The sequence below is a fragment of the Solanum tuberosum genome, unplaced genomic scaffold (assembly GCF_000226075.1).
Source record: "Solanum tuberosum cultivar DM 1-3 516 R44 unplaced genomic scaffold, SolTub_3.0 scf00090, whole genome shotgun sequence".
Classification (NCBI taxonomy): Eukaryota; Viridiplantae; Streptophyta; class Magnoliopsida; order Solanales; family Solanaceae; genus Solanum; species Solanum tuberosum.
In genome coordinates this window covers 1,261,095-1,281,980 of record NW_006239013.1, presented here as the reverse complement: position 1 = coordinate 1,281,980, position 20,886 = coordinate 1,261,095, and the positions used below count along the sequence as shown (strand labels likewise).

At 39.1% G+C, this 20,886-nt stretch overlaps 1 pseudogene; it reads left to right on the top strand.

Annotated features, from left to right (window-relative positions):
• Window positions 1-894: 894 nt before the first annotated feature.
• The window catches only part of LOC102592671 (probable galacturonosyltransferase 9), a 32,576-nt pseudogene continuing 12,584 nt past the window's right edge, over window positions 895-20,886 (top strand).

Here is a 20,886-nt window from a genome sequence, read left to right as displayed (position 1 = left end):
AGATTGATATTGAGGTGCCTATTATATTAGGTAGGCCTTTTTTGGCTACCGAAATAGCACTTGTGGATGTTGAAAGTGGTGAATTGAAATTTTGGGTAAATGACGAGGAAGTTACTTTCAATGTGTGCAAATTGATAAAGCATATGGTTTCAACTCTTGATGTGATTGATGAGGCAGTGGCTAGTGTATGTGAGGTGTTTTGTGTGGGGGAACCTCTTGCAGCTGTCCTTTCAAATTATGATGAGGAGGGAGTTCAAGGTTAAGATGAAGTTGTGGCTGCTTTATCGGGGTTAGGTTCCTACTCCAAGAATCCATTGAAGCTCGACTTTGACCTCAAAAATAAAAAAACTCCCCCCGCTAAACCATCCATTGAAGAACCACCAAAGCTTGAGTTGAAAGTACTCCCATCCCACCTTTGGTATGTATTTTTGCGGGAAAGTAACACCTTGCCCGACATCACTGCTGCAGATTTGCTTGAGTGGCAAGTGAAATTACTTGTTGATGTGTTGAAATGGTATATTAAAGCTATTGGATGGACAATTGTTGATATTGTGGGGATTCCCCCTAGAATTTGCACTCATAAAATACAATTGGATAGTGAATGTAAACCAAGCGTGGAACATCAAAAGAGATTAAACCCATCAATGCAAGAAGTGGTGTAGAAAGAAATCATCAAATGGATCGATGTGGGTGTGGTATACCCCATGTCGGATAGCAAATGGGTGAGTCCCGTGCAATGTGTACCAAAAAAAAGGAGGAATTACGATAGTTCCAAATGAAAAGGGGGAACTTGTACGTATAAGGCCGGTCACCGGGTGGCGAGTATGCATAGACTACCGGAAATTGAATGCATGGACTGAAAAAGACCATTTTCTTATGCCATTCATAGACAAAATGCTTGATAGGCTTGCGGGGCATGGATGGTATTGCTTTTTAGACGGTTATTTCGGGTACAACCAAATTAGCATTGCAACGGAAGAGCAAGAGAAGACTACTTTTACATGTCCTTATGGAACTTTTGCCTTCAAGAGAATGCCTTCTGGATTATGCAATGCTCCGGCAACATTCCAACGATGCATGCTTTCTATTTTCTCTAATATGGTTGAAGACTCAATGGCGGTTTTCATGGATGATTTCTTTGTTTTTGGTGATTCATTTGAAGCATGTCTTGAACACCTTAGGCAGGTACTACAAAGGTGCATAGAAACCAATCTTGTGCTAAATTGGAAGAAATTTCATTTCATGGTGAAAGAGGGGATTGTTTTGGGACATAAAATTTTAGGAGAAGGAATGCAAGTGGATCAAGTTAAAGTCGAAGTCATTGCTAAATTACCTCCTCCTATTTCGGTAAAAGGGGACCGGAGTTTTCTAGGCCATGAGGGTTTCTACAGGCAGTTTATAAAGGATTTTTACAAAGTAGCACATCCTCTTTGTAAGTTGCTTGAGAAGGAATCTACCTTCAACTTTGACGAAGCATGTCTGTCACGACCCGAGCCTACACCCTGGACATGGCCAGCACTTGAGAACCATTGCTGGTCCCCAAGCGAACCATCATCCTGGCTGACTACAAGTGAAAGACTAACTGACACATACATAAGCTTAAAAACTGAATTAAATTCATTAAACTCCAATAGTGAACTTTAAGAAAGTCTGAACAATACTAAAAAAAAAAGTAAATACAGAAAAACTCTTCAACTCTGTCTATCTATGAAGCCTCTACTATTACAGAAAGATATCGGGACAAGATCCACGACATTTCAAAACTACTATCTGTAAGGTAAAGATAAAGTCCTCCGAAATATAAGAAGGCTCACCAAAGCTGACTGTAATATCACATGACCTCTATGAAACGCCTGTTGATGATCCTGAATACATGTATCTCCATCATGAAACGATGCAGGCCAAATGGCTCAGTACGTGAAATGTACGAGACTGTAAGGGGAATTAAAAAGCATAAACATAGGCTTGAACTTGATAAAAATGAAACATACTTACCTCTTCTCAACTCACTCAACTAAACTAAACTCAAGAATAAGATACTCAACTCAAAGATATGATACTCAACTTTAAGGTACTCAACTCAAGATATGACTCAACTCAAGGTACTCAACTCAAGATACTCAAGGATAAAGCAATAATAAAAGATGCAATATATGGAAAACTTTTAAAACATTAGATAATAACTCAATCGTATTAAAGAATACAATAATAACTCAATTTGTGTATAAAAATACAATATAACTCTGTGGGAGATTCTCTAACCGACAATCATCACTATGAGCTATGTGATGATACATCGTCTCGCCTACGCTGCCAGAATTGTCCTATACTTTGCCGGGGTATAGAACCTGCTACTAAGTGGATCCACTAGTCTATGCTAAATATCATTAAGGAATCATCTAAAAAGTATGACCTTTTCTGCTCACATTGGCTACATAGTTTATGGAGACTTGAGGTTCTGAACTCGTCCCCATATTAGTGCTCAATACTACTCCCAAAATGTAACTAGCTCATATATTCAAAAACATAACTCTTTCTGTGGTTTGAGATTATTACTCAAAATCTTTCTCTTAAAAAAACTTACTCACTACGAAGGATGGTTCAAGTCTTAGCTCAAAAAAATTTGCTGGGGTATTACAATATCTCCCCCTTGGGATCATTCGTCCTCGAATGACGACTAGACTGGGTATGGAATGGGGTTACCCTTACTAAGGTCTGAGTCTAATGGTATGCTCTTACTATATTCAAGCTTAACCCAAATCCAAAGGTTTGGGTTCTATACCTCTCTATAGGGAGTCTCATCCCAAAAAACATTACTCTTTATCACCATATTTAATCAACATTGGGCTCATATCAAGAACTACCTCATGTTTAACAACACCACATTCCAGCTTAGTATTCTAACAACTCCATGGAATCTTACTAACCAACTCCCTAAGAATTTCTCACTCTCTCATCATCCCTGCCATACCAACTAGGATTTCCCGCATTACTACTTGAAACCAACTAAGGGCTCTCATTTAACTATTTCTCATAGTAAAACCTCATTTTCTTCTTCCTCCTCATTTATAACCTTGGATAGAATTATCATACCATCATTATCACAATATGATCATTAACCTTCTCTTTCTAACATTACTCCATTACTAAAAGGACATCTGAAAAGATATCTCTCATACTCCTTTGAACTCATTACTATCTTATTCTCAACACTTGACTTGATTTCCAATCTTATCATCTCCCTCTTAGGTCTAAAGTTCACACTTGAAGGATATGGACCTATTCCAACATCTCTAACTGGTCTACATCCTCTTTACTCTAACACTCGGGAGAAGCTTATCTCATGACTAGCGAACTCTCCATAAGCAGGTACTATGACTTCTTTCTAAGTTGTTTCTGTTAACCTCTTCTTATTACATACCCTCTCGATACACCTCGTAATGCTCTTTTTACTCTTGTGACTTAGCCACACTTCACCACCATTGTCAACAGGTATAGGGTATCTCACTTGTACCACTCATATTTATTGCAGCTAATCACCTCAATTCCTCACCTACTCTATGCCAAGTCTTCTAGATAAAATCTCAACTCTATGCCAAGTCTTCTAGATAAAATCTCAAGACTAACATCATCACCCTCATGTTGCCATCCTTTTGTCAAGACACTCATCTCAAATTCAAGGTTAATGTTTATTACTAAACCCAAATATCAATCTGATTGCTCGCTTACTATACTAACTTACAACTACTAGATACAATTTTGAAACACTCGTCCTCTAGGACCTTATGACAAGTAGTCAATCCTTACCTCTTAGTCTCCATACTCACGAATTACCATCATATTCGACTTCGAAACTTAAGTACTACTTACTCACTTACTGCGCATTATCTCTCAAATAGTTTTATCATCCTCTGAATATCATAGGGTTTCCCCCTTTAAAATTTATCAGCCTAGCTTGGGTCTACCACCTCATGAATACTCTCCTCGATTATTCAACATATGAATTTAGTCTTCTCTAACACGATGGTACATTAACATCAACTCTATTCTGGTTAAAAATATACTCTATCTCATCATGACTAGTAACTATTCCTCTTCCTTCTATCTAGAACTCTCTACAATAATATTATTCCTTATTTTTACTCATAAGGGAAACTCATCACTTATAACTGACTGGGTGCATGATTGCAATCATATAGTATGCCCCATCACTATCTCTTTTCCTTAGATTACTAAACCTCTGCATACTTCCTCTAATCCTGGGCACTTTCACTACTACTGTTCATAACCTCGTAATTCATACTATCTTTTAGGGAAAAAATACTACCCAAGCTCTAAACATACCATTCTCTTAAATGTCTCAGTTGAATAAGGTTTAAGGAAGAGTGTACAACTCACTTTTAGCTCAAACGCACGATTCTTATGAACATGAGTGCATTCCTCTTAAACTCAACACTTAACTCACTCATGGGCTTCTCTCAAGCCCCTCTGGAGTCACATGACTTCATCAAGACTCTTGTTAAGAGCAACTCATCGATAAAGGACTGACTTTTATTTTTAACCACCTCTAGTATGACAGGTAGTAGAATGAATCTGAGAAATGCATCAGTATAACTAAATCTCTCTCACATAGCTCTATTGCACGATTAAGAGTATAAAAGAAGTGATATAGTTCCTAAATGTTGCAGCCTTCTAATTATAAATGTGGTGCGCTTCACACCGATAACTAGGACTCTACAGTCATGGCTTCATAGGCACCCTAGGACTCTTGAACTTTGTGCTCTGATACTAAGTTTGTCACGACCCGAGCCTACACTCTGGATGTGGCCGGCACTCGAGAACCATTGTTGGTCCCCAAGCGAACCCTCATCATGGCTGAGTACAAGAGGAAGACTAACTCAAGCATACTTAAGCTTAAAAATGAATTAAAATTCATTAAACTCCAATAGTGAACTTTAAGAAAGTCTGAACAATACTCAAAAGAAAGTAAATACAGAAAACTCTTCAACTCTGTCTATCTATGAAGCCTCTACTATTAAATAAAGATATCGGGACAAGATCGTACGACATCTCAAATCTACTATCTGTAAGGTAAATATAAAGTCCTTCGAAATATAAGAAGGCTCACCAAAGCTGACTGGAATATCACATGACCTCAACAAAACGCATATTGATGATCCTGAATACATGTATCTGCATCATGAAATTAAGCAGGCCAAATGGCTCAATAAGTGGAATGTACGATCATGTAAGGGGAATTCTAAAGTATAAACATAGGCTTGAACTTGATAAAAAGGAAACATACTTACCTCTTTCAACTCACTCAACTAAACTCAACTCAAGAATAAGATGCTCAACTCAAAGATGTGATACTCAACTCAAAGGTACTCAACTCAAGATATGATACTCAGCTCAAAGGTACTCAACTCAAGATACTCAAGGATAAAGCAACAGTAAAAGATGCAATATATGCAGACTTTTAAAAGAGTAGATAATAACTTAATCATATTGAAGAATACAATAATAAATTAATTTGTATATAAAAATACAATATAACTCTGTGGGAGATTCTCTAACCGACAACCATCACTATGAGCTATGTTATGATACAACGTCTCGCCCACGCTGTCAGAACTGTCCTATACTTTTATGGGGTATAAAATCTACTACTAAGTGGATCCACTAGTCTATGCTAAATAGCATTAAGGAATCATCTAAAAAGTATGACCCTTTCTACCCACGTTGACTTCATGGTTTATGGAGACTTGAGTTATCTGAACTCGTCCTCATATCGGTGCTCAATACTACTCCAAAAATGTAACTAGCTCATATGCTTAAAAACATAACTCTTTTTGTGGTTTGAGATTATTACTCAAAATCTTTCTCTTAAAAGAGATGGTACTAAAATTGTTCATGAAAACTCGTTTGGAAATTAGTGTTTCCTCTCATCCTTAATGTGAAAATATTTAATCTTGGGAATACTTAGTTCCCATAGATCATTTTAAAGAAAATGAAGTCATCTCTACTCTTCCTCAAGCTCATATGCTCAAGTCTTAAAACAAGTTTTAAAACAATTTGTAAAAAAACTTCTTAAAATAGGGTTCATGCCGAATTATGGACGTGAACGACTCAATTCAAGGTTTTCAATAACCATGCATAAAACTCAATACTTGGAACTCAACAACCCAAGAACTCAAGTAGTCAATGATACTACTCATCTCAAGAATACTCGACTCGGAGGGTTCATGCAGAATTATGGGCATGAACTACTCAACTCAAGGCTCAATGATACTTCTCATCTCAAGACTGCTCAACTCATAGGGTTAATGCGGAATTATGGTCATGAACTACTCAACTCAAGGACCTTCATGGGTAACATGTAGTAGTCCCTCCATGATTAGGAATATAATCCCAAAATGATTAAGAACTCAATACTCAATACTCAAGACTTAGAACTTGAAGATACTACTCCTCTCAAAGATACTCAACTGATGGAGTTCATGCTGAATTTATGGGCATGAACGACTCAACTCAAGGGTCTAAATAACAATATGGAACTCAGGTATACGACTCTTCTCATTCTCATACTTACTTCCTCAAAACATAGCTCAAATTGATAGTTGATCTCAAAGGATTCACAATTGAACTCAAAGACTTTCTTAAACTGTGCTCTTAACTCTTTCTTGAATTTGAATTATGAATTCAAGAGTTATGATTCATGATATGAAGGATTTCAATAACAATATAGCAATTCGATAATTAGGAATAGAAGTTTTAAAATAAACATGAACTCAAGAACTCAAAATCAACTTATCTCAAGAATACTCAAATCTAGGGAAAGTATCCTAGATTACTCTTTTACTGATCTGAAAGTAGATGTAGGGCATGACAACGAACTAGTCCAACACAATGATAGCCTTAAATGCCTGCAAGAACAAGGTTCTTGAAGAATCTTGAAGAAGAAATTGATTAGAAGCATTGAAATTCTAGCTTGAAGATAAACGATCAAGAAAACCTTTCTTGAGATTATTGAATTAGTTTCTTGAAATATCTATGGCCAAGAATTATGATTTTAATTAGTGATTCATAATTATATGGAGGAATTTGAATTGAAAAGAATGGAATTGTCATGCCCCGAAGCTACCTCCAGGATGCGGACACGGGACCTAGGATCACGGGTGACCCCAAGCTAACCCTGCTGACATATCATAAGCATACTAAAGTAATCTGAAGTAACTGTGTGGAAGATAAATCATACAAGAATCTGAAATGATGGGGAATACCCATTTACTAAATCTGAATATAAGAAACTCAGAGTTTGAATACAAATGATAAGTCAAACTCTAACACTAAAGTTGAAACTAACTATGTCTAAAATAAACCTCTAAACTGACTAGAAGTGTTGCGACATGCCCAAGGTAAATCTAGCAAAAGCGAAACTAAAACTAAGAGCAAGAAAGATAATCATGTCACTAGTCCTCGAAGAATGAGGACTCACCACTGATGCTGCTGAACTGAAGATCGGGAATCGATCTAAGCGTGATCTGGATGCAGAAACTCAGAGTTTGAATACAAATGATAAGTCAAACTCTAACACTAAAGTTGAAACTAACTATGTCTAAAATAAACCTCTAAACTGACTAGAAGTGTTGCGACATGCCCAAGGTAAATCTAGCAAAAGCGAAACTAAAACTAAGAGCAAGAAAGATAATCATGTCACTAGTCCTCGAAGAATGAGGACTCACCACTGATGCTGCTGAACTGAAGATCGGGAATCGATCTATGCATGATCTGACTGCTGAGGACCTGAACCTACATCATGAGAAGATATAGTGCAGAGTATGTGTCAGTACTTTTCAAGTACTGAGCATGCATGATAGAGTAAAGTTGAATAATGACATAACTGAACATGAAAGAAAGCTATGATGTAATCTGAACATAATAAGGATACTGGAAATACTGAACATGGCTAAACTGAATGCCATGACCAAGTTTATAACATGCTGAGACTGAATATTGAACTATACTGCTAACATGGTCAATGCAATAGAATCTGACTGAACTGTAATGAGCTACTAATAATGGACATAAAACCATATGAGCTTAATGTAGAGTCAGATGTATACGCCCCCATCGAGAGGACCTAATATACCCTGCCAGAGGTATAGAGGCATGCTGGCGTGATCACTAAAATGATACTCACAGAGAGGATTTACAACCTACGGGGCACGTAGTTCTGGTACTTGAGGGTGACTAAACCTAGTCCACTCGATATTAAGCTTCTCCCAATTGATTAAGTAATTAACACTTTATGACTGAAATGTTGTAATATTGGATAACTCAAAATACTGACATGCAAACTGAGAATGCACCATTAATATACTGATAATAATGCATTCGAAAACTAAGGCATGTTTATATATATTATAATTAACTAACCTAGCATGTGTAATTCATGAACTAAAAGAACTACATAGCTAGGGTTCTGAGTTTATGCATAAATCTAGGAAAAAACAATACTACAACATGATAACATGATCTAGATCATTCTAGTAGCTAGAACCCAACAATCTAACATTCAAGAAACCCTAGGTTTAGATAATATTAAGGGAATCAAGAATCTGACTGAATTCTAGGGACCTAATGGGTGAAAGGAACCCACTAGTGAAATCTTACATACATGTTGACGAATTTGATGGAGAAATCTTTCAATTTCGGGGTTGGAACTGATGGAACCTTGATGCGTTCTTGAACTAGGGTTCTTGACCTCTTTCTCCTCTCACACTCTATTTTTTAAAAGTTTTGATGAATGATTTGACTTAGGTAAGTTCTAGTTATGTTTCTAGGCTAAAAATAACCAAGACTACGTAGTTTAGGGTTTAAACGATGTAGTTTAGGGGTCCAAACGCATAAGGAAAAGACCCTTGACTTTACTGCTGCTGTGGTCACCAACGGATCGCCGATCGACTGACGGTCCATGCTGGTCAACCGTCAATCATGACTGGAGGTTGGAAACTGAGGGTCTGATCCACGAACACGGACCACGGTCCGAGTGGGTCAACACTAAGAGAAATTTCTTGGGCTGAGTCTAGGGAGGGTTGCAGATGTGAATCACAGACCACCATCATGGGCTGTGGGTCACCCTACGATCCGTGGGTAGCAACTGTGGGTTGCACCTGTAACTTCTAGAAATCTGCATCGAGGTCTGTTTTCAGAGACGGGGTGTTACATTATATCCCCCTTGGGAACATTCATCCTCGAATGCAGTCTAAACTAGCTAAAATGGAGGGAAAGAGCTGCAAACCCAACCACTAAGTACTAGAAATTTATTTATGGCTGAACTAAGTTCCAAGAACATGCAGATACGCTGAAAATGCAAGTACAACCTGAAGGAACCTGATGCTAAGATTGAAACTGCGCATGAATGACTGAAAAAAAACTAAAGAGGAACTATTACCTCAAGCTGGAATGGAATCGGAAGGAAAGAGGTGAGGATACTTGGCCTTCATGGCTGTTTCTGCTTCCCAAGTAGCTCCCTCTACGGACTGAATCCTCCACAAAACCTTGACTGAAGTGACTTCTTTGTTTCTCAACCTTCAAACCTGACGATCAAGGATTTCAACTGGTACCTCTTCATAAGTGAGACTATCCTTCACCGCCACGCTTTCTAAAGGTACAATAGATGCTGGGTCATCCACATACTTCTTCAACAACGAAATGTGAAAAATCGGATGCATTGCTGCTAGTTTTGTTGGCAACTCTAACTCATAAGCCACTTTACCAACCCTTTTCAAGATCTTGTAAGGGCCTATCCCCTTTTCATGGGCGACACTTTCAAGAAAACCCAATCATCAACTTGGAATTCAAATTTCCTTCTCCTTACATCTGCATAGGACTTTTGGCGACTCTCCCCTTTTCATGGGCGACACTTTCAAGAAAACCCAATCATCAACTTGGAATTCAAATTTCCTTCTCCTTACATCTGCATAGGACTTTTGGCGACTCTGGGCTGTCTTAAGTTTATCTCTACTGAGTTGCACCTTCTCTATAGAATCATGAACTGAATCTGGCCCCATCAAGGCTGCTTCACCTACTTCTAACCAACCAACTGGAGATCTACATCTACACCCATACAATGCCTCAAAAGGGGCCATCTGAATGCTGGAATGGTAACTATTATTGCAGGTGAACTCTATAAGAGAAAGTTGATCATTCCAACTACCCTTGAAATAGATCACACAAGCTCTCAACATGTCCTCTAAGGTATAAATGGTACGCTCTGTCTGCCCACCTGTTTGTGGATGAAATGTTGTGCTAAGATTAACCTGAGTACCAAGACCTTTCTAAAATGACTTCCAAAAATGAGAGGTAAACTAAGGACCTCTATCTGAGATGATAGACAAAGGAACCCCATGAAACTTGACTATCTCATTAATGTAAAGTTTAGTGTAGTCCTCCGCCGAATCTGTAGTCTTGACCGCCAAAAAGCGCGCAGACTTAGTAACTCTATCAACTATCACCCAAATGGAGTCATGTTGTCTGCAAGTGCGAGCACCCTATGATGAAGTCCATGTTGATCACTCCCCACTTCCAAGTAGGAATTTCGATCTCTTGAGTCATACCTCCTGGTTTCTGATGTTCTACCTTGACTTGCTGACAATTGGGACACTTAGCCACAAAATCCTTTATATCTCTTTTCATACCATTCTACCAAAATACTTCCCGCAGATCACGGTACATCTTAGTGGCGCCTAGATGAATAGAATACCTGAAGTTATGGGATTCTGCAAGAATCTGCTGTCTCAACTCACCCACCTTAGGAACACATAATCGACCCTAATAGCGAAGCACACTATCTCCCTCCTTGGGAGAAAACCTCAACTCTCTGCTGATGGACTGCACCCTTTAGTTGAAGCAATATCGGATCACTGTCTCGCTTTTCCTTAACCTCCACTACCAATGAAGATTCTGACCCATTCTGAACTGGTACACCACCATCTGATATGCTCATAAAACGAACTCCTAAGCGAGTAAGTCTATGAACATCCCTTACTAGCTCCTTTCTTTCTTCCTCAACATGTGCTACACTGCCCATAGATAGCCTGCTAAGAGCATCTGCTACTACATTGGCCTTACCAGGATGGTAATGCACACTCATATCATAATCCTTAAGGAACTCAAGCCATCTCCTCTGGCGAAGATTCAACTCTTTCTGGGTGAACACATACTTCAGGCTTTTATGGTCTGTGAACACATCTACATGAACACCATACAAGTAATGTCTCCAAATCTTAAGTGCAAACACCACTACTGCAAGCTCAAGGTCATAAGTTGGATAGTTCTTCTCATGCACCTTAAGTTGTTTAGAAGCATAAGCTATAACCTTACTTCGTTGTATCAATACACAACCTACTAGGCCGACTCTAGATGCATCAGAATAGATAACATAACCATCTGAACCCTCTGGTAGAGTCAAAATGGGAGCTGTAGTCAACCTAGTTTTCAGCTCTGCAAAGCTTTTCTCACAATCATCTAACCACTGAAACTTAAACTTTTTTCTGAGTTAACTTAGTCAATGGATAGGCTATGGATGAAAATCCTTCCATGAACCTTTTGTAATAACCAGCCAAACCCAAGAAACTTCTGATATCTATAGGAGAGGTAGGTATGGGCCATTGTTTCACGACTTTTATTTTTTGAGAATCCACTCGGATTCCTTCGCTAGACACAATATGGCCAAGGAAAGAAACATATTGTAACGAAATCTCACATTTCCTATACTTAGCGAATAAATGGTGATCTATGAGAGTTTGCACGACAACCCTCAATAAAGATGATAACGAACAAGTCCAAGTACTGCTTGAACAACCTGTTCATCAAATCCATAAAAACTGCAGGAGCATTGGTTAGTCCAAATGACATAATTACGAATTCATAATGACCATACCGAGTTCTGAAAGCTGTCTTTGGATTGTCACTATCTCTGACTCTGAGCTGATGAAAACTAAATCTGAGGTCTATCTTTGAGAAATGACTAGCACCCTGAAGTTGGTCAAACAAGTCATCAATTCTAGGGATGGGATACTTATTCTTAATTGTGACCTTGTTCAACTGCCTATAATTAATGCACATTCTGAGAGAACCATCTTTCTTCTACACGAACAATATTGGTGCACCCCATGGGGAAATACTAGGTCTGATGAAGCCCTTATCTAGAAGATCTTTCAATTCCTTAAGCTCAGCTGGAGCCATTCTGTAAGGAGTAATAGAGATAGGCTAGGTATCTGGAAAGAGATCAGTTCCAAAGTCGATTTTCCTTTCGGGAGGAACTCCGGGAAGATCTTCTGGAAACACTTCTGGGAACTCATTAACTACAGAAACTAACTCAAGAGTTGGGGTCTCGGAGCTTGAATCCTTAACCCGAACCAGATGATTGAGATACCCCTTAGAAATCATCTTTCTGGCCTTAAGGTAAGAAATAAATCGACCTATTGCCGCTAAGCTACTACCCTTCCATTCTAAGAATATGTCCTTTAGAATTTGCTAGAAATGGCTGAACACTAAAAAATCGGTGGAAAACCAGCTTAAGCTGGTTGTACTTTGAAGTTCGTTCAATTCACACAGGCAGGGTGATAGAGGTGCGTGCTTCAACATCTAAGTTTCACACAAGGAACCTCCTGCTCTTAAGGATAAACTACGATATTTGATGGACTGGTAGGTCAGCCACATAATTTATCCCTCAAGCTGAACAAACTTGACCTGCTCATTTAGTTTAGGGCTATAGAGTTCACTTGCTTCTCACTAACGGCATAATCATGAGCTTCATCACTCAACTCTAAACCAAATTAAAAACACACAGCTATAGGATGACAATCCTTCACTCCGGAAGGGTAGGTTACATACCGACAAGACCTCCTATCCCAGAATCCGCTCATTTCACACCAATTAAAGCGGAACATCATCACCAAGGTATAGTTGTATAAATACCTAATGTAACTGAACGAAGTGGAAACCCACACTGAAAATAAACAATCCTAGTTCTACAATCGACTGAGGCATAATAGGAATGTACCTAATCCATGCCTAGAATGACATTGAAGTCTACCATTTCTAATTCTACAAGATCTGCTGAGGTAAATTTCTAGGAAACTGTGACAGGGTAATTTCTATACCCGTGAAGCTATAACTGGGTCACCGACTGGAGTAGAGACTGACAAGGGTTTTGAGAGAGTTTATGGACTAACATCGAATTTGACTGCTATATAAGGAGTTGCAAAGGAAAGAGTAGCCCCTGGGTCTAACAAAGCATAAACATCTAAGTCAATGACTCGTAATGTACCAGTGACTACATCCGGTGAATCTTCCTGATCCTGGCGAGCCTGAAGAGCATACAAACTATTTTAGAGCTAACCGCCACTTGTACCAGATGAGTTATCCTTCTAAGTCGGGCGATCTGCTGGTGCTGCTGAAGTTGTGGACTGAGCTCTACCATTGTTACCTCCTTGACCCTGTTTAGAAGGACAATCTTTCAACCTATGACCAATCTGACCACACCCAAAACATATTTCCTTTCCTACAAGGCACTCGCTCAAATGGTTCTTACCACACTTTGGACAAGTTGGGTAGGTTCTGGTGCCTAAAATACTACCTTGAGACTTGGAGCCTGATGCCCTACCTTTCTGATCATTTTGGAACTTGGAGGATGGAATGCTAGTTGATGAAGGAACTGGAGTTGAAGACTTCTACTGAAACTGCGAGTGATTTCCATCACCCAATTTCTGTTGAGAATAATCATAGTTATCGGTCCTAGCCTTCTTATTCTCCTTGGCATGTTCCCTAAGCTTATCACCCTCAACCTGCTGAGCATGAGTCATGAGCCTAGAGATGTTTATATCTTCCAGCAACATAGTATTTCTACACTCTCTTTTCACAAGATCGGATACCCCATACATGAACTTGTTCATTTGTGCCCTGGAATCGGCCAGCATGTAAGGACCATACCTGGAGAGTTGGGTGAAATTGAGTCCATACTCTTGTACTGTCATAGAACCCTATCTCAAATTCATAAACTCGTGAGCTTTTGCCTCCCTCAACTCTCTTTGGAAGAACCTGTCCAGAAAGGTCTCACTAAAGCATTCCCAGGTGATAGGAGTTGCATCTGTACCACTATTCTCTTTCCACTAAGTATACTAAATATGAGCTACATCCTTAAGCTGGTAAGATGCCAACTCAACCCGATCATTCACAGTTACCTGCATCACCCCAAAGATCTTCTTGACCTCATGAATGAAGTTTTGGGGATCCTCGCCAGTCTGTGATCCTAAGAACTCAGGCGGATTCATCCTAATGAAAGCACGAACTCTAGATGCAGTTGACCCAACATTAGCATTTTCCAGAACTGGAACCTACTGATTGTTCTAGTTGGTCACACTCTGAGCCAACAACTGGATAGCGTTCCGAAATTCAGCATTTGAAACTTCCTGATCTGGGACTGGACGAGCTGCGTTAGCATTGCGTGCATTCACACCCCTTCCATAAGCTCTATGAGGAGGCATAATCTAAAACGTAAAATGACGAGTCAGAATGAGGAATTAGATCATATCTTACGCATGATAAGTGTTCTTCCTAAAACACTTTTTAGCCTCCCTCTCATTATATGTGGTGCACTTCACGCCCATGAAAAGGACTCTACTTAGTGCGGCTTTTTAGACATCCTAAAACACTTAAACCTAATGCTCTGATACCAATTTTGTCACGCCACGAAGCTACCCCCAGAATGCAGACACGGGACCTAAGATCACGGGTGACCCCATGCTAACCCTGCTGGCATATCAAAAGCTTACTAAAGTAAACGGAAGTAAAGAATTACTGTGCGAAAGCTAAATCATATAAGAATCTGAAATGATGGGGAATACCCATATACTAAATCTGAATATAAGAAACTGAGAGTTTAAATACAAATGAAAAGTCAAACTCTAACACTAAAGCTGAAACTAACTATGTCTGAAATAAGCCTCTGAACTGACTGGAAGTGCTGGGACATGGCCCAACTAAATATAGCAAAACTGAAACTAAAACTAAAAGCAAGAAATATAATCATGTCACTAGTCATCGAAGAATGAGGACTCACCACTGATGCTGCTGATTTGAAGATCGGTAACCGATCTATGCGTGATCTGACTTCTGAGGACTTGAATCTACATCACGAGAAGATGTAGTGCAGAGTATGTGTCAGTACTTGAAATGTATTAAGCATGCAGGATAGAGTAAAACTGAATAATAACCTAACTGAACAAGAAATAAACCAATGATGTAATTTGAACATAATAAGGATACTGGAAATACTTAACATGGCTAAACTGAATGCAATGACCAAGTTTATAACATGCTCAAACTGAATACTGAACCATACTGCTAACATGGTCAATGCAATAGAATCTGACTAAATTTGTAACATCTCACAATTTGAAAGAACTAGAAAAGAAGTGTAAAATCTAGAAATAGTAATTTTGGGAAAGTGTAAGGTAATATGGAAAATTTTAAGTAAATTAAAGTGAGTTTTTGGTCAAATTCAAATGACCATAACTCCTAGCTCAGGATGAGTTAGGTGCAGTTCCAGATATGGTTAGAAATCTCTTTGAATGATTTTTCCAACGCCGCTGAGTTTGCACGATTTTGATATCGTATGAGTAAGTTACGCCTTTCGGAAGTTGGCCTGTTGGATTAGGAAATGTCCAATCCGGATTTTTGAAGGGTAGTTTGGTCTTTTCCTTACCTGATTTATTTAAATCCTTTTTAGTAAATTAAGTGGGGTCAAAACTGAGTCAGTTCAGTTTACGCTTTTGAGAAATAGAGTTAGGGATTTTGGAGAAAGAACGCAAGAGAAAGAAGAAGAGGAAAAGCAAGATTCGCCAAGAACGATCGATTTTGGTTGTGGATTCGCCAAGGAATTCATCCTACGAGGTATGTGAGTCTCTCATAGCGTTGGGCTCATTCACCCACATGCCAAGCATGTTTAATTCAGTGAGATTCGTCCTAGAAGAGTTGGAAAATTGATGTTCTTGACAAATATTCTTGAATTCAAATGTTGTTAGCGAATTAGAACGGGTTGACAAGTCTATGAGATCCTTACTTTGAGTTTGGGGATTGCTTTGAGTTAGTTTCTTGAGTATACATGCTGGGCATCATGTTTTAAAACGAATTTGAAGAAGATAATCGAATTTAGGTGGTTTGAGGCTGAAAAACGAAGAAGGAAAAAGTCGAGTAAGGTTCATGAAACAAGTCCGCGTCGCGGTCTATTCCCCCAGTGAACAAAAATCTGCTCAGCGTCGCGGAGAGGACGCGGACTCCACTGTCTCAAAATTTTATTTCGCAAATAATTATTTAGGAACACCTCCGCGTTGCGGACTTGTCCCAAGACAGTGATTTCGTAACTTTTCTCAAGTTTAGCTATTCGAAATCATTCCTAAACATCAAGAGACCTTTCCTATCACAAATCATAATCCTTGAATCCATAATTCAATTCAAGGAAAGTTAAGAGTCAATTCAAGTGAAGTTAAGAGTCAATTCAAGTGAAGTTAAGAGTGAAGTAAAGTGAAGTCGTCAAAGTTTTCAAGGGTCTTTTACAAATGCTTAAACTTAGTTTTAAGACTTAAGTTTCAAGTTAAGAAAATAGTAAATAGTTCAGTTCATTTCTGAAAAAGCTATTAGGGAACTAAGTATTCCTATAAATGTTTTCACATTTGAACAAGAAAAGGGAACATCGATTTCAAGAAGAGCTTTTAAGTTAAGTTTTGAGTAATTATCTCAAACCAAAGAAAGAAGTTGTTTTAAAACATATGAGCTAAGTATATTTTGGGAGTAGTATTGAGCACCGATATGGGAATGCGAGTTCATATTAACTCAAGTCTCCATAAACCATGTAGCCATCATGGGTTTTGATGGGTCATACTTTTTAAATGATCACATATGTTAAGCTAGTGGATCCACTAAGTTAAGTGTTCTATATGATGTCAAAGTATAGGACAGTTCTTGCAGCGTGGGCAAGATGATGTATCACCACTTAGGCTCATAGTGGTGGTTGTCGGTTAGAGAATCTCCCACAGAAACTATATTATTTTATTATATGAGTAAAGTTGAGTTTATTACTGCATTTCCTTTAACGAACAAAGTTGCTTTTACTGTTTTATAAAGCTTTTTCATATATCTCATGTGTTCATTGCTTTATTCTGAGTTAAAGTTATTCATGAGTTGAGAAGAGCCAACGTAAGTGTTTCTTTCAGAATCTTTTCAAGCCTATGTATTGTTTAGCATTCCAACTCGCATACTCGTACATTCAATGTACTGATGCCAGTTGTCCTGCATCGTCTTATGATGCAGACATAGGTAACTTGGATCAACATACATCGCCTCGTTGATCCAGCTTGAGCACTCCGAGAGTGTGATGAGCCTCCTTGCATCCGGAGGACTCCTTTATTTGCTTTATAGTTTAGTTCATTAGGATGTTGTGGGGTTTGTCCCAACATCCCTCTTAGTTGTTTTAGAGGCTTCATAGACAGTTAGTTAATAGTTCTTTGGTCTTCTCATTTTATATTATGTTAAGACTTGGGTTGCCATTTTGGCTAAGTTGAATGTTTAATTCTTCTAACATTCTAAGTTATACTATTAAGCTATTTGAGTAAGTTCATTTGATAATTCCTCACTTCTTTCATACTCAGCTGCAACATTTAGGAAATTCCTCACTTCTTTCATACTCAGCTGCAACATTTAGGAAATTCCTCACTTCTTTCATACTCAGCTGCAACATTTAGGAAATTCCTCACTTCTTTCATACTCAGCTGCAACATTTAGGAAATTCCTCACTTCTTTCATACTCAGCTGCAACATTTAGGAAATTCCTCACTTCTTTCATACTCAGCTGCAACATTTAGGAAATTCCTCACTTCTTTCATACTCAGCTGCAACATTTAGGAAATTCCTCACTTCTTTCATACTCATTTCATGTGTTAGAGTTTTATCTCTAAAAATCTTTCTTCTAATTCATGCTTGCACGTGTTTTCAAATAATCATGCTTCCACAAAGAGCTATCAGAAGTCGTCCTGCTAGGCATATTGTTGAGGAGCAAGAGTTACCAAATGCACCTGAGGTGCAACCTCAAGGCGAAGTCACCAATGTTGAGTTCCGTGAGGCTATCCAGATTTTGAGTCAAGTTGTGACCAACCAAGCTGGGCAGCTGAGAGGAGCTCGACAAGAAGAGGCTGACACTTCAAGGATTCATGAGTTCTTGAGGATAAACCCTCCAAGTTTCACGGGTTCGAGCCCTACTGTTGATCCAGAGAACTTTATTGAGGAGTTGAATAAGGTATTTGATGCGATGCATGTGGCAGATACTGAGCTAGTTGAACTAGCTGTATATCAACTGGAGAATGTTGCTAGGACTTGGTTTGATTAGTGGAAAGGGGGTAGAGCTGAGGATGCACCACCTGTGAGTTGGGCATGTTTTGAAGAGGTTTTCTTGGGCCGTTTCTTTCCCTGAGAACTGAAAGTGGCCAAGGTACATGAGTTCCTCACACTTAAGCAGGATTCTCTAAGTGTTCATGAATATGGGTTAAAGTTCACCCAACTATCCCGTTATGCTCCGGAGATGGTTAAGGACATGAGGAGTAGAATGAGCTTGTTTGTTGCTGGGTTGTCTCGTCTGTTGAGTAAGGAAGGAAGGGCTGCAATGCTTATCAGGGACATGGACATATCAAGGTTAATGGTTTATGTGCAACAGGTTGAGGAAGAGAAGCTGAGGGACAGGGAAGAGTTCAGAAATAAGAAAGCTAAGATAAGAAATGAGTCCGGGCATCAGAAGGGTAATGTGAACGGTTTGTCCTTTCAGCAAAGACAAAAGGGACCTGCTCCATCATCTGCTAGTGCACCTGCACCCAGAAACAGAGTCGAGTATAATGGTCAGTATTCACAGAACTTCAGAGCTAGACCTGCACAGTCTCAAGGTAGTGTGGCACAAGGAAGTAATTGGGCTCCTGCATGTGCTAAGTGTAGTAGAACCCACCCAGGTAAGTGTCGTGAGGGCCAGACATGTTGCTTCAAGTGTGGACAAGAGGGTCACTTCTTGAAAGAGTGCCCAAAGAACAGGCAAGGTAGTGAAAATCAGGGCAATAGGGCCCAATCTTCATCATTTTCTCCCCCAGACAGAGCTGGACCTAGAGGATCTACTTCAGGTACTGGCGGAGGAACAAACCATCTTTATGCAATCACCTATCGTCAAGAGCAAGAGAACTCTCCAGATGTTGTTACTGGTATGATCAAAGTCTTTACTTTTGATGTTTATGCTTTGCTAGACCCAGGAGCAAGTTTATCTTTTGTAACCTCTTATGTTGTAAATAAGTTTGAAGTTATTCCTGATAAACTTTGTGAACCCTTCTGTGTTTTTACACCTGTTGGGGAGTCTATTCTAGCTGAGTGAGTTTATCGTGATTGTGTCATTTCCATCAATCACAAAGACACCATTATTGATTTAATTGAGTTAGACATGGTAGATTTCGATGTCATTCTAGGTATGGACTGGCTTCATGCCTATTATGCATCAATAGATTGTAGAACTCGAGTTGTCAAGTTTCAAATTCCTAATGAGCCAGTCATAGAGTGGAGTAGTAGTTCAGTAGTGCCTAAGGGTCGTTTCATTTCGTACCTTAAGGCGAGAAAGTTAGTTTCGAAGGGTTGTATCTATCACTTAGTCTGAGTTAATGACTCAATTGTTGAGGTAACTCCCATTCAGTTAGTTCCTATAGTAAAAGAGTTTCCAGAAGTCTTCCCTGATGATCTACCCGGAGTCCCTCCTGAGAGAGAAATAGACTTTGGCATATACATCATTCCAGATACTCATCATATCTCTATTCCGCCATACAAAATGGCACCAGCAGAGTTGAAAGAGTTGAAAGAGCAGTTAAATGATCTATTAGATAAGAGCTTCATTCGACCAAGTGTCTCACCTTGGGGCGCTCCGGTCTTGTTTGTGAGAAAGAAGATGGTTCCCTTAGGATTTGTATAGATTACCACCAGTTGAACAAGGTTACCATCAAGATTAAGTATCCTCTTTCGAGGATTGATGATCTTTTCGATCTGCTTCAGGGTGCTTCCTATTTCTCGAAAATTGACCTCGGATTAGGTTACCATCAGTTGAAAGTAAGGGAATGTGACATTCCAAAGACAGCATTCAGGACCCGTTATGGTCATTATGAGTTTTTAGTCATGTCGTTCGGTTTAACTAATGCACCAGCAGCATTCATGGACCTTATGAATAGAGTCTTCAAACCTTATTTTAGATATGTTTGTTATCGCTTCATTGATGACATACTAATCTATTCAAGGAATGAAGAGGATCATGCTAGCCATCTCAGAATAGTTCTTTAGACTTTGAAAGATAAGGAGTTGTATGCCAAGTTCTCTAAGTGTGAGTTTTGGCTTGAGTCTGTGGCATTCTTGGGCCACATAATTTCTGGTGATGGAATTAAAGTTGATACTCATAAACTTGAGGCAGTGCAGAATTGGCCTAGGCCGACATCTCCAACTGATATTAGGAGTTTCTTAGGTTTAGTTGGCTATTAAATAAGGTTTGTAGAGGGGTTCTCATCTATTTCGTCCCCTTTGACCAAGTTGACTCAGAAGACGGTTAAATTTCAATGGTCTGAAGCTTGTGAGAAAAGCTTTCAAGAATTGAAGAAGAGGTTGACTACTGCCCCAGTTTTGACCTTACCAGAAGGTACTCAAGGTTTTGTGGTGTATTGTGATGCATCTAGAGTTAGTCTGGGTTGTGTTTTAATGCAGAATGCCAAAGTTATAGCTTATGCCTCCAGACAACTTAAGGTTCATGAGAGGAAC